This window comes from Balaenoptera ricei, chromosome 9 (genome assembly GCF_028023285.1).
Source record: "Balaenoptera ricei isolate mBalRic1 chromosome 9, mBalRic1.hap2, whole genome shotgun sequence".
Taxonomy (NCBI): domain Eukaryota; kingdom Metazoa; phylum Chordata; class Mammalia; order Artiodactyla; family Balaenopteridae; genus Balaenoptera; species Balaenoptera ricei.
This window is the reverse complement of record NC_082647.1, coordinates 7117311-7130303: the sequence shown is the minus strand read 5'-3', so window position 1 is coordinate 7130303 and position 12993 is coordinate 7117311. Positions and strand designations below refer to the sequence as shown.

Genomic DNA, 12993 nt, shown 5'->3' with positions numbered 1-12993 from the left:
CGCCCGGACTCAGCGCCAGACCTGCCGCCGGCCGCGAGAGCCTCGGGCTTTGGTCCCCCGCGCCCCGAGGGACTCGATAACCAAAAAGGATCTCCCCGCTCCAGGGGGCAGCCGGGCCGCCCCCGGTGACCACGGCGACGGCGGCCGCCCCCCCCCCCCATGCGAACCCCAGGAGACCCGCGCCTTCTCCCCTGGGGCGCCCGCCACGTCGCCTCTGCTGCTTTAGGTCCTGCGGGGCGATCTGGGCTTCTTGTGTGTTTACTTACTTGGACAGCTGTACCTCATGTCTACCTTTGATTTGAAATGGAAAAAATTCTTCCAACAATAGGAATATAGCTCACTAAATCCCTGTAGGCAGCCACTTAGAACTTTCTATAAAGTGTGGGTTAGCTATGAAAAATATTTTTAATGGGATGGACAACGGAACACAATACCATCACCTAAAATTATTTTGGTGAAGAACTTTGTATGGGAAGATGTTCATGATATTTGTCCAGTCTGTCCAGAATGATTATATTATTATATATATGATTATATATATATTGTATATATAATATATAAAAAATGATTATAAAATGATTACATATATTATCATTGGGAGGTTTGGAAGCATATACTCAAGTAGTTTTCTTTAACAGTGAGAACACAAGCCATTTTTATACATTTTCTAACTTAATTTTTTAAAATTTCGTAATAACAACAGTAATATTTTATAATATTTTGTAATAACAAGAATAGTATTTTTAAAACAAGGAGAGAAAAATAAATTTATCAGTCGGAAAACTTAAGGGGCGAACCGGGGCCGGCGGATGGAAGGAGACTTTGAATGGCGCCCCCATGTGGCCGTGAAGATGCATTTCCTTTGAGAATTTCCTCTAAGTGGGACTCTGCTGAAGAGGGACCTGCGCACCACGTGCTCTGTACTCTGCTGGGCTTCGGGTCTGGCTGCCGGGGTCTTAAGGTGCCCTTTGTTTTCGCTTCATCAGCCTGGGCTGAACGTACAGCAAGAGGGTCATCCCGGATGCGTTCTTTGGGTATGAAAGTGGACTCTCCCCAGGCATGGCGGTGGGGCGACACTGTACTCACACGGTTGACAGAGGTCTGTTCCGAGCGCCTGATTTTCTTTTTCTCACTGATGCTAGCCCAGCTGTTTTCTCGTGTCCCCTCCGCCCCACCCCCAGCTCTCCGGGATTGCCTCTCAAATGTGGGGTTGAGGGTAGGGGATAGGGATTTCCCGATCGGAGCCCCTGCACCCTTTTGCCTTTTGGAGGAAATTCCTGAGCACGCAAAGTCGACCTTTTCACTACAGGAGAATGTTCTAGAATCTGCCCCGAGGTCCTTTACCTCCCCCCCCCCCCCACAGCTCTTCTTCCACGTGATCTCTCCTTCCCAAATAACACATCCCCTCTACCAAGGGTGGACCCCTGTTTTGTGGGCCTGAAGCTTGTATAATTTGGGGCATATTGAGAAAAAAACCTTCACAAAATTACAATTTTTAAAAAGTCGGTACAGAGCTGGTACAAGGGATGCTCTCTGAAACTCTTATCTAAGTCAGTTTTTACAATGATGGCCATAAAATGAAGATTTTTATATTTCTATCCTTTTTACATTTATTGGTTGATTTGTTGGTAAAGATTTTGTAAAGCTTTCCTTTCTCTACCTAAAATTTTTTTTTAAAAAACCTACTAACATGGATTCATGGATTCTCTAATTTAATGAGCTATAACACATTCCTCCATTTGTTTTGATGCTCAGATTGTCCCAAATTTAGCTAGCGGTGAGCCTCTTCAAGCTGGCCCTGTGTTCTGTTGACATGTTCCCATCAGTTTTTGAGCATGTTCCTACTTCCTGGCCCGAAATGTTCCATGGTTCACATTTTAGGTTTCTTACCCAGCTGTGGAATCAGCCAAATCTCCAAGTTTCTGGTTCTTTTTTTTTTCTTCTTAATTTCTTAATTTATTTATTTGTGGCTGCGTTGGGTCTTCGTTGCTGCACGCAGGCTTTCTCTAGTTGCCGCGAGCGGGGGCTACTCTTCATTGCGGTGTGCAAGCTTCTCACTGCGGTGGCTTCTCTTATTGCGGAGCATGGGCTCTAGGCACGCGGGCATCAGAAGTTGTGGCACGCGGGCTCAGGAGTTGTGGCTCATGGGCTCTAGAGCGCAGGCTCAGGAGTTGTGGCGCTCAGGCTTTGTTGCTCCACAGCATGTGGGATCTTCCCGGACCAGGGCTCAAACCCGTGTCCCTTGCATTGGCAGGAGGATTCTCAACCACTGCACCACCTGGGAAGTCCCTCTGGTTCTTTTAAATGGTGTTTAATAACCACAATGTGGGCATTAGGAGTGCTCATTGCAACTGAGGTGTTGTTTCTAGCACCTTTTCAGAGGGCAGAGTTAGAAAATGTATGTGTGTACTTGTGTGTGTGTGTGTGTGCGCTGTGTGCTTGTGTATTCACACAGCTACTTATGATTCCAGTCCAACTCCACAGTTCTTCCTTGCCTATCTTCATTCCATATTTATACCTCCTGTCTCCCACTATTAGAACTCTGGTTCCCCCAAATATCAATATATTTACTCAATTTCTCAAAAACGTAAGTTTTGTGGGGGACTTCCCTGGTGGTCCAGTGCATAAGGCTCCATACTCCCAATGTAGGGGGACCGGGGTTCATCCCTGGTCAGGGAACTAGATCCCGCATGCGTGCTGCAACTAAGAGTTCGCATGCTGCAACTATGAGCCCGCATGCCGCAACTAAAGATCCTGCATGCTGCAACGAAGATCCCATGTGCTGTAACTAAAACCCGAGGCAGCCAAAATAAATAAATAAATATTAAAAACAAAACCATAGGTTTTGTAAATTACACCAAAACAACTTCCTAGGTAAAGTTCAGTATCTATTTTTCCCCTTAGAATATACACCACTGAGGCTGTTTTCTTCTTTGTGGTCATGTTACCGATGTGATATAACATTAGGTTTTTGGGTTTTGTTTATATTTATTTTCAGCTTCATCTCTTCATACTTGAGTTATTTTGGGGAAATGTAAAACAGTAAAACAATTCAAAAGTCAAGGCTATATAAAATTGTACACTCAGGGAAGACCAATTCTCTACTCCATCCCTTATATCTCATTTCCATCCACCTCTGAATAATGTTCTATTTCTTGATCTGGGTGTGAGATTACACAGGTATATTATTTTTTATTATTCATAAGGCTGAATGATTCATGCAGTTTCATACATGCATGAAAAAGTGAAAAAAAGAAAAACCCAGTGAGATGAGCCAGTCAGTATTCATCAGAGAAGAAGAATCACTGTAAGTATTACTGAACAATGGAATTATTATGGAAATAAGACCTTACACAATTATATCATGAGCTGGGAGAAGTAACAGTCCAGAAGGGGGAGTTGGAGGATCAAAGAACAGTCACTTATGAGCCTCCCTAAAGCAAGGCAAGGTGGAAAGTCGGAGGTGAAGAGGGATCTGGGAAGCCAAGCATATCCCACCCCTGGAGGGGAACAGTGAAGGGGCTGGTGAAAAAGTTGATAGGAAATCAATACTTCTGCATAGTTACTACTTCTGTAGATCCTCAGCTAAGTATCTGGTGGTAGCACTGGGGCTCCTGTTGATGAACACGCAGTTGGGAAGAGAAGCTGGACACGATGGGGGTGGTTGCAGATAGGCTGGAATCTGTTGGTGTCTGTGTCTGGCTGTCACACACCCAACTGCAACAACTTTCAGAGAGCAGTGCCTGCCACTTCACTTCCACCTCCCAAATATCACGCGAATTCTCATTTTGGCCAACTCTAACTCAAACGTCTATGAGGAAATGATTCTGGGAAAGTAGTTCCAGCTATCCCAAGCATAGGTGAAGGTGTTCAATATCATTAGTCCTCAGAGAAATGCAAATTAAAACCACAATGAGATTAAAACCACCTCATACAATTGCACACCCCTTCGAAGATCTAAAACTAAAAAGACTGACCCTACCAAATGTTGACAAGGACATGGAGCAACTGCCGATGGGAATACACTCTTGGTTGAATGTAAAATGTTACAATCACTTTGATCCAGCTGTTCTACTTGCAGATATTTACCCAAGAGAAGTGAAAGCATGTATCCAACGATTTGTATATGAATGTCATAGCAGCTTGATTTGTCATAGCCAAATACTGGAAATAACACAAGTGACCATTAACAGGTGAGCGGTGAGTGGGTAAACAAAACTTAATATATATATATATCCATACTGTAGAATACTACTGAGCACTAAAAAGGAGTGAACTATTGATGCATGCAACAACATGGGCAAATCTGAAAACAGTTATATTGAGTGAAAGAAGCAAGACAAAAAGAGTGCATGTTGTATAATTCCACTTTCATAACCTACTAGAAAATGCAAGGTAATCTATAATAATGGAAAGCAGATCAGAACTTGCTTTGTTCTGCTTGCTCCTGTCAGTGTAGCCCTAGCCATGTCCCTCCACACTGGCAGCACTGGTTTTCATTCCCAGCTTTCATTTGGCACTCCTAGGACCAGCCTTACTGTCAGTGCTCTGTCTCTGGGAGACCAGCCTTCTGAGCTCCTGAGGTACCAGCACCAGCTGGGCAGCACCACATCCTCACAAGTCTGAGTCCCAACTCTTCAGAGCCCCTCCTTCCAGCTTCTGCATTCTGATAACTGCAACCTCTTTCCTTTTTCTGCCAGCACAAGGAGTGAGAGCTGCTTCCTGGAGTTATTACCTCTGCATTACCTTGCAGTTCTCTCTCTGCTGTTTTATCTCCTCAGCACCTATTTAACCAATTCCCTGTGTTAAATTCTCTCTGTTGAACTGCCTAGTGTACTTTCTATTTTCTGACAGTATCTTGACTGACACATGATTGACACATCTCTTTTTCTGATCTATGACTCATCTTTTCACTTTCTGTCTGGAGACTTTTAGTACACAAAAGCTCTTAATTTCAATGAACTAGAATATATCAGTCCTTTTCTTTATGGTATTTATGTGTGTCATGATTAAGAAATCCTTCTCCTACTCCAAAGTCATAAAGGTTTTCTCTTATATTTTCTTTTAAAAGTTTGAAGATTTGTCTTTTATATTTAAGTCTTGAATCCTCCTGGAATTTATTTTGTGTATGGATATCCAATTGTCTTAGCACCATTTATCAGGAAGTCCACCCCCTTCCCCTCTGCACTACGATGCCACCTCTCCCATATATCAGTTTTTCTCTATAGATAGGTCCATTTCTGGGATCTCTATTCTGCTTTATTGTTATTTGTCTATCCTTGTGCCAACACTACACTGTCTTACAGCTTTAAACTGTAATAACTCTTCATATCTGATAGGACTAATTTCCTTGTCCAGCTCTCATTCTTCAGGAAAACACTAGCTATTCCCAGCTCTTTCTTTTCCCACATAACTTTTAACATCAGTGTGTCAAAGACTATAAAAATCATAACCGGGATTTTGACTGCAATTACATTAAAACTATAGGCTAATTTGGGAAGCATTAACATCTTTACAAAATTGTTATTTTGTCCTACCCCAAAACAGAGCATATCTCTTCATTTAGGTCCCCTTCAATGTCTTTCAGTGAAGCCTTAAAATATTTTAAATAAAGGTTCTGTACAGCTTATATTTATTCCTAGGGATCCTGCATTTTTGATACTATTTTTAGTGACATATTTTAAAAGATTTTATTTCTAACTCTTCATTATTATGTAGAGGAATTGATTTTTAATAACTTTATCTTGCAATGTGTTAAACTTGATAGTTCAACTAATTTGTAGATTATTTTGTGTTTTCTATCAAGATAATCATACTATCTATGAACAATGGGTGTTTTGTTCCTCCTGTTCCACTTTTTTTAAATCTTAATACATTGCCTCTGGTTTTAGGTACAATGTTAAATAGAAACAATGCTAACAGACATCTTTGCCTTGTTTCCAGTTCTCAAGAGAAACCTTATGATGTTGACCACTGGGTGTGACGATTGGTGGAGGTGTGTTTATTTGTTTTAGAGACGCCCTGCTGGATATTTTTTGAGTCCTTTTTTTTTTTTTTTTCTAAAGATGTAATTAATTAATTAATTAATTTATTTATTGGCCCTGCCACACCGTTTGCAGGATCTTAGTTCCCCGACTGGGGATTGAACCCGGGCCCGGGCAGTGAAAGTGCTGAGTCCTAACCACTGGGATGCCAAGGATTTCCTGAGTCCTTCCTTTTTAACAAGAGAAATTTTTATATGGGTATTCTTCTAAGTCTTTCCATGTTTTTAAACTTTTCAGTAAGAGAGGGGAACATTTCTAAGGGAGCTAGAAGACTGATGAGGGAGAATAGCTGGTGAACGAGTGTCATGAACTGTGAACTGGCTTATCTCTGGCAAGAAGGAGTCGAACCCAAACGCAGGGGAATGTATTTGCACAAGTTTGGAGAAACAGATGTGAAAGTACCAGAAGTGTTCATTTGGCTGGTGGTATCTGAGATATTTTGCATTTATTCCATACTTAGATATCTTTGCTAATTTTGCTATCTTTACTTCCATCCAACAAATATTTATTGCATACCTACTTTCATGCTCAGTGTTGTGTTAGTCACTGTAGAAAAATAGAGAGATTACCTTTTACTTTGCAACAATGTAAATAACATGTCACTAAATTAAATTGATGGATGATGTGGGGGGATATTTCCCTTGTCCGGGGTTTCCTATGCAAGCCCCTGTACATTCCCAACGTTGGTCTCCTGGACACAGATATAACAGGCACTTTCACCACCTTTGGGCAGTTGTCTTTACTCTACACTTTTGAGGTCTACATGGCCTTTAGATCTCCGGGTGGCGTTGGCCAGGGGCTAGGTTCACTCCTCAGGAGCGCGGTGCTATGCCTCAGGCCAGGGGTTCATCCAGCAGAGGCATCCCTGGTCCTGATTCTCAGGGAAGTCCCTGCTGCTCCAGCTGTGCTGACCTTCTGGATTGAGGCCCCTTGGGACAGCTGGGCCGGCTTCCCGGGCCCCAGGATGAGGGTTGTGGCCTCTTCGGCAAAAAATTCAAGTAATTTGTCTGGATTCAGTCAAGACCCTGCCAAAAGCCAAGAAGTAGCTGTGATGAGAGGAAAGAAGAGCAGAGAGGATGAGTCGGGCAACGGAGCCCCCAGTCCATCCTGCAGGACAGCGGTGAGGGTGGGGAAGAGAGTGCTGCAGGCAAGTTGAAAGCAGATGGAGCTTGCTGAGGGAGGAAGGAAGCAGGGGTGGTCCAGCTCTTAGCAACCAGCAGGTGTCTTCCAAGTGGTACCAAGAAAAATGAGACTGCAAGATTGTGAGCAGAGAAGGTTTCTGGGGGCCAAAATTGGGAGGGGGATCTATGGGGAAGAAGAGGGCTAGAAAGCTAGCTTTCTGTAAGGCAAAATTTCCCTATCTCCAGAACTTTCTGAGAATCAATAGAAATTTCAGTGCACAGTGGGTGTGGGCGTTTCAACACAGGTGAAAGGGTATTTATTAGATACTCCTAACAAGCAGGGGGGTATAGCTCAGTGGTAGAGCATTTGACTGCAGATCAAGAGGTCCCTGGTTCAAATCCAGGTGTCCCCTGAAATAAGCTTTGTTTTAGTACCTACACCAAATGGCACCTTCAGTTGGGCTCTTCTTACTCGGCAGATTGAGGGGTGCAATAATTGGTAAAGGAGGTGGGGGGGCGGGTAGGAAGGAAGCTTGTCTAGCTCATCTCCTGGGCGGGGGCAATGGAAAGTCCTAGAACCAGAAATGTGGTTCTAGCCATGATCATGCGGACTCAAGGCTCACCCGAGCATCGTGGGAATGTAAGCATATACTTTCCCTGGGCCCCCTCTCCAGAGATTCAGGTTTTGTTAGGCCTGCAAAGTTTTGCTTTTCAACAGCACCCTTCCTTCCTTTCATCCACTCATATCACAGAAGCATTAGATGATTTTCCCCGGTGCCACATTTAGTACCTGCTGTTCTGGGTCATTCTAAAAGCCCTTCTAGGAGAACATCAGTGGCTTTAGATGACTTGCCATGAATCGGGGGGAGGAGAAGCTGCAGGGCTGCCAGGTGGTAGGGGGTCCAGGCTTGGGGGAAAGAGAAGGTGAGAGGGAATGGGTTTAGTTTGCAGTGGAACTGTCCTCATGGGCGGATGGAAAGTAAACAGAGGCGCTGATGAGGCTACACAGGTGCTTATTAGACAGTTATAACAAGCCTGCGTGGTTGAACCACACTGACCCCATTTGGTCAGCTTCATCTCAGGCTGGCAGTCCTACCCCCTCGCCTTCTGCATGACTGAACTTCAGCCTACTCAACAAGGAATGCACCCAAGACAGGTAAGTTCCCTATCAACTTTTACCCTTGCCTTCATCTGAGATGAACACTGGAAGAGTGCCTTGTGTTAACCCAAGTGGTTGATGGTCATGAGATCCCCAGGGGGAGGAACAAACCCTGGTTTCCGTCAGTGTGGACATGCTTCTGCCTTAGTAGTCAGATTTTAGCTTTGGCCCCTTTAAATCCGCCTGTACCCCTGTGGGCAGCGCAGAGTGCAGCTGCCAGTGCTTCAGGATTGCCGTCCGCCAGATCCTACCCTATGTAAGTTATCCACAATAAACTTTGTGTTTGTACTTTATGGAGTTGCTGGCTTCATTTTTCAGTCTTAAAGTTCCTTCTTGGTTAGGAGGATATCATTCAATATCTCCACCTTCCAACAACACCCTTTCAGATTTCTATGATTGAAGCAATGCCTTTTTACCTCTGGGCCCTGTGGAATTGAGTCTTCGTAGGACAGAAGAGAGGTTGGACCGTTTAGATCTTTGCCAGAAAGCCTCTCTAGCTTCTTGCAGCCCCAGGTGAACTTCTCCAGGGCTGACCCGACCCCGATCCCCATTAACACTCATCTTTAGAGCCTTGCAGATGTCACCTTTCCTGTGGGCACGTCCCACCTCACCATGCACAGGCACCGCCATGGGGGGGAATGCGAGCTTTGATGCCTCTTGTATGCTCCCCCCATTACGGAGCACAGGGCAGTGCTTGCAGGAGGCCCCCAGAGCTCCAGTCTCTCCGTCCTGAGCTGCTTCAGCAGGGTCCGCACAGAGCAAAGGAACTAAAGAAAAGGCAGCGAGGGGGCTGTTTGGGGAGCACGCTGACTGCCGGCGACTGGCGGCTACATACTAGGGGCTGCAAAGCCACTTTCGATCATGAGGCCGTGTGCCCCGTCTAGGGGCTACTTCCCTGCCCCCCTGCACTCACGCAAGGACCTCAGTCACCAGCCTTGAACAGGGACCCTGGAAATGCACCCTGGACGTCTGCTTCCGGTCTGAGCGGCAGAGACTCACAGAGCCCGTGGGGATGAGTGAGCTGCAGCATATGTTTTCTCAGGAAGATGAGCCAGGTGACCTGCTTTAGAGAGTCTTTCAGTGCTGACCATGGAATATTGGAGGAAGGTTGGCAAAGGCAGTGGTTTCTGTTCTGTTCTGATTGGTGCTCAGTTATTCTTTGTGGCAGCATCTAGATGGTGGACCAGTTGTCTCTTGCAGGAGCTCTTACTTCAGGTCAATAAACCCACATCATGACCATATGGGGGCGCTTCTAGCTAGTTCACTCCTGCAGTTCACAGACTTCAGTGTATGAGTTTACTGCACTGTTTTATTCCACTTGAAATTCTTATTCTGAAGGTCAGGGGACCTCTCACTCCACTCAACCTCTTCATGCACTCAAAAACAATAGTTAAAAGCAAAAAGCTGAAGTCAATCCTGCATTATCCCTGGCAGGTTTTCTCCTCCAAAGCAAGGGAATAATAATAGCCAATAATAATATAGCCGTAGTTGCAATCCGCTTACTTAGATAAAATATTAGCCTAAGAGACATGAGGTTATCACCAACTTCGGGAAAATTAAAAAGATCCAGCTTAGGGACTGGGAAGTTCACCAACCTCCCCAGCTGTCCCCACCAGCGCCCTGGGGTTTAACGCACAGATACAAAGACTGAAGAGACACCTTCTGGTGTACGTACTGCATGTGTTTCCAAAGAGGTTGGGCAGGATCTCTTCAATTTGCTGTTTTGTAGTGCAGAACAAGAGAAAAACAGACAAATAAGTTCTAAAGGCCCTTCCGGTAGTAATTGTCAATGCTCCTCCAGGCTGCTGCTGTCACCACACACTGAGGAAAAGGGGGAGATGCAGGCATGTGAAGGCGTAGGGTTGTGGAACTCTGGGGCCTGGGGGACGACCTCTCTGGACTGAGTTTGTGGAGGAATAAGTTGCTGGTCTTACCAGCTCTCTAGAAATAAGTAGAAACTTCCAGTATGTTGCAGGAGTCCTGGGTGTGACCATGAAGGTGAAAGGTGGTTATTAGACACCTATAATAAGTAGGGGGTGTGTAGCTCAGGGATAGAGCATTTGACTGCAGATCAAGAGGTTCCTGGCTCAAATCAAGGTACCCCCTGCCATATTGGATTTTCTATTCATGGAAGCTGTTACTCATTCCATTTTCCTTCATCCATCAATTAGGATCCTACCTGAAACTGGAAGCTACAGGTCAGCCCTTGTACAACAGCAATCTGGGTGGAGCCTCTTCCCATGTCTTCCTGCACTAATACTCTATGTATCTATCCTCATGGCATCAGGACTGTTTTCTTCTGTATGTTTCTCATTTCTCCAACTCTATTGGATCCTCAGAGAGAAGGCAAGGCCCCTGATGCAGACTGCTGGGCTTTTTTAGGGCAGACCAGAGAGCTGTAAATACAGATGACTTCCCAGGAACAGATGTAAATGGTAACCCTAGGGACTTCCCTGGTGGCGCAGTGGTTAAGAATCTGCCTGCCAATTCAGGGGACACGAGTTCGAGCCCTGCTCCGGGACGATCACACATGCCGCGGAGCAACTAAGCCCGTGCGCCACAACTACTAAGCCTGCACTCTAGAGCCTGCGAGCCACAACTACTGAGACCTCATGCCACAACTACTGAAGCCTGTGCGCCTAGAGCCTGTGCTCTGCAGCAAGAGAAGCCACCACAATTAGAAGCCCGCACACTGCAACGAAGAGTAGCCCCTGCTCACAGCAACAAGAGAAAAGCCCACGCGCAGCAATGAAGACCCAAAGCAGCCAAAAATAAATAAAATTTAAAAAAAATGGTAACCCTAAATTATCACCCTCACCCCTCCTTCCCACCAAAACAGGTTGGCACAGTGGAGTGGGGAGGGTGGTCAGACCTATGGAAGCAAATGGCTGGGAGCCCAGGTAGGGTAGGTGGGTAGTTTTGGAGACCTTTGTCCAGCTCTTGGGCTAAACCAAGGTAATGGGAAATGGGTTGGGGATTCATCAGGCAGCTTTTCTCCTTTTCTCCTTATTGATGACCCCACCCAGGGACTGAGGACTGGAAAGCTGCAGGCCTGAGGGAAGATGTTTTACTAGAAGCCCGGTCTGGCAGCTTCCAAGAAGTCAGTTCTGGAGGAGATCTATAACTTAATTTTGCAGAGCTGAGTGTTACCACACAAATGAAAGATGTTAATTAGACTGTACTAGTGTTCCTGGGGGTATAGCTCAGGGGTAGAGCATTTGACTGCACATTAACAGGTCCCTGGTTCTAGTACTGGCACAAAAACAGATATATAGATCAACGGAAGAGGATAGAAAGCCCAGAAATAAACCCACGCACTTGTCAATCTGTGACAATGGAGGCAAGAATAGACAATGGAGAAAAGATAGTCTTTTCAATAAGCGGTGCTGGGAAAATTGGACAGCTACATATAAAAGGATGAAATTAGACATTCTCTAACACCACATACAAAAATAAACTCAAAATGGATTAAAGATCTAAATGTAAGACTGGGTACTATAAAACTCCTAGAGGAAAACATAGGCAGAACACTCTTTGACATAAATTGCAGCAATATTTTTTTGGATCCGTCCCCTAGAGTAATGGAAATAAAAACAAAAATAAACAGATGGGACCTAATTAAACTTAAAAGCTTTCGCACAGCAAAGGAAGCCATAAACAAAACGAAAAGACAGCCTATGGTCTGAGAGAAAATATTTGCCAACGATCCTACTGACAAGGGATTAATTTTCAAAATATACAAACAGCTCATACAGCTTAATATAAAAAACAAACAACCCAATCAAAAAATGGGCAGAAGACCTAAATAGACATTTCTCCGAAGAAGACATACAGATGGCCAAAAGGCACAGGAAAAGATGCTCAATATCTTTAAGTATCAGAGAAATGCAAATCAAAACTACAATGAGGTATTACTTCACACCAGTCAAAATGGCCATCATTAAAAAGTCTACAAATAATAAGTGCTGGAGAGGGTGTGGAGAAAAAGGAACCCTCCTACACTGTTGGTGGGAATGTAAATTGGTGCAGCCACTATCGAGAACAGTATGGAGGGGCCTCAAAAAACTGAAAATAGAACTACCATATGATCCTGCAATCCCACTCCTGAGCATATATCTAGAGAAATCTCTAATTCAAAAAGATACATGCACCCCTATGTTCATAGCAACACTATTTACAATAGCCAAGACATGGTAACAACCTAAATGTCCACCAACAGATGAATGGATAAAGAATATATGTGTGTGCGTATGTATATATACATATATATATATATATATAAAACTGAATCATGCTGTACACTTGAAAGTGACACAACATTGTAAATTAACTATACTTCAATAAAAATAGAGGTGCCTGGTTCAAATCCAGGTGCCTCCTAGTTTATGTGCAATTTTGGTAGCTAAACTTAGCTACATGCATGTTACATGGGTCCCCATTGAAGATTTAGGAGATCCCCATTCGTTGGGGTTTGTAGGAACAACCCTAGAACCTCCCTCTCAGGGTGGCATAGTAGGAGGCCATGTGATGTCCCTGGATGCTATCGGGCTCATCCCCTTGACCCCATTATAATCAGTAAAGGGTCAGAAGGCATTAGTCCAGTGCACTCCTAGTAGGTTTTAGAAACTACTCAATGGTACACATAACTGAATCACTTTGCTGTACACCT

The 12993-nt window shown here is 44.5% G+C and overlaps 1 non-coding gene across 1 annotated transcript; it reads left to right on the top strand.

The window, feature by feature from the left end:
* Positions 1–7506: 7506 nt before the first annotated feature.
* On the top strand, positions 7507–7578 carry TRNAC-GCA (transfer RNA cysteine (anticodon GCA)). The gene has a single exon. It is a non-coding gene; the product is annotated as a tRNA-Cys (tRNA).
* Positions 7579–12993: the final 5415 nt, after the last annotated feature.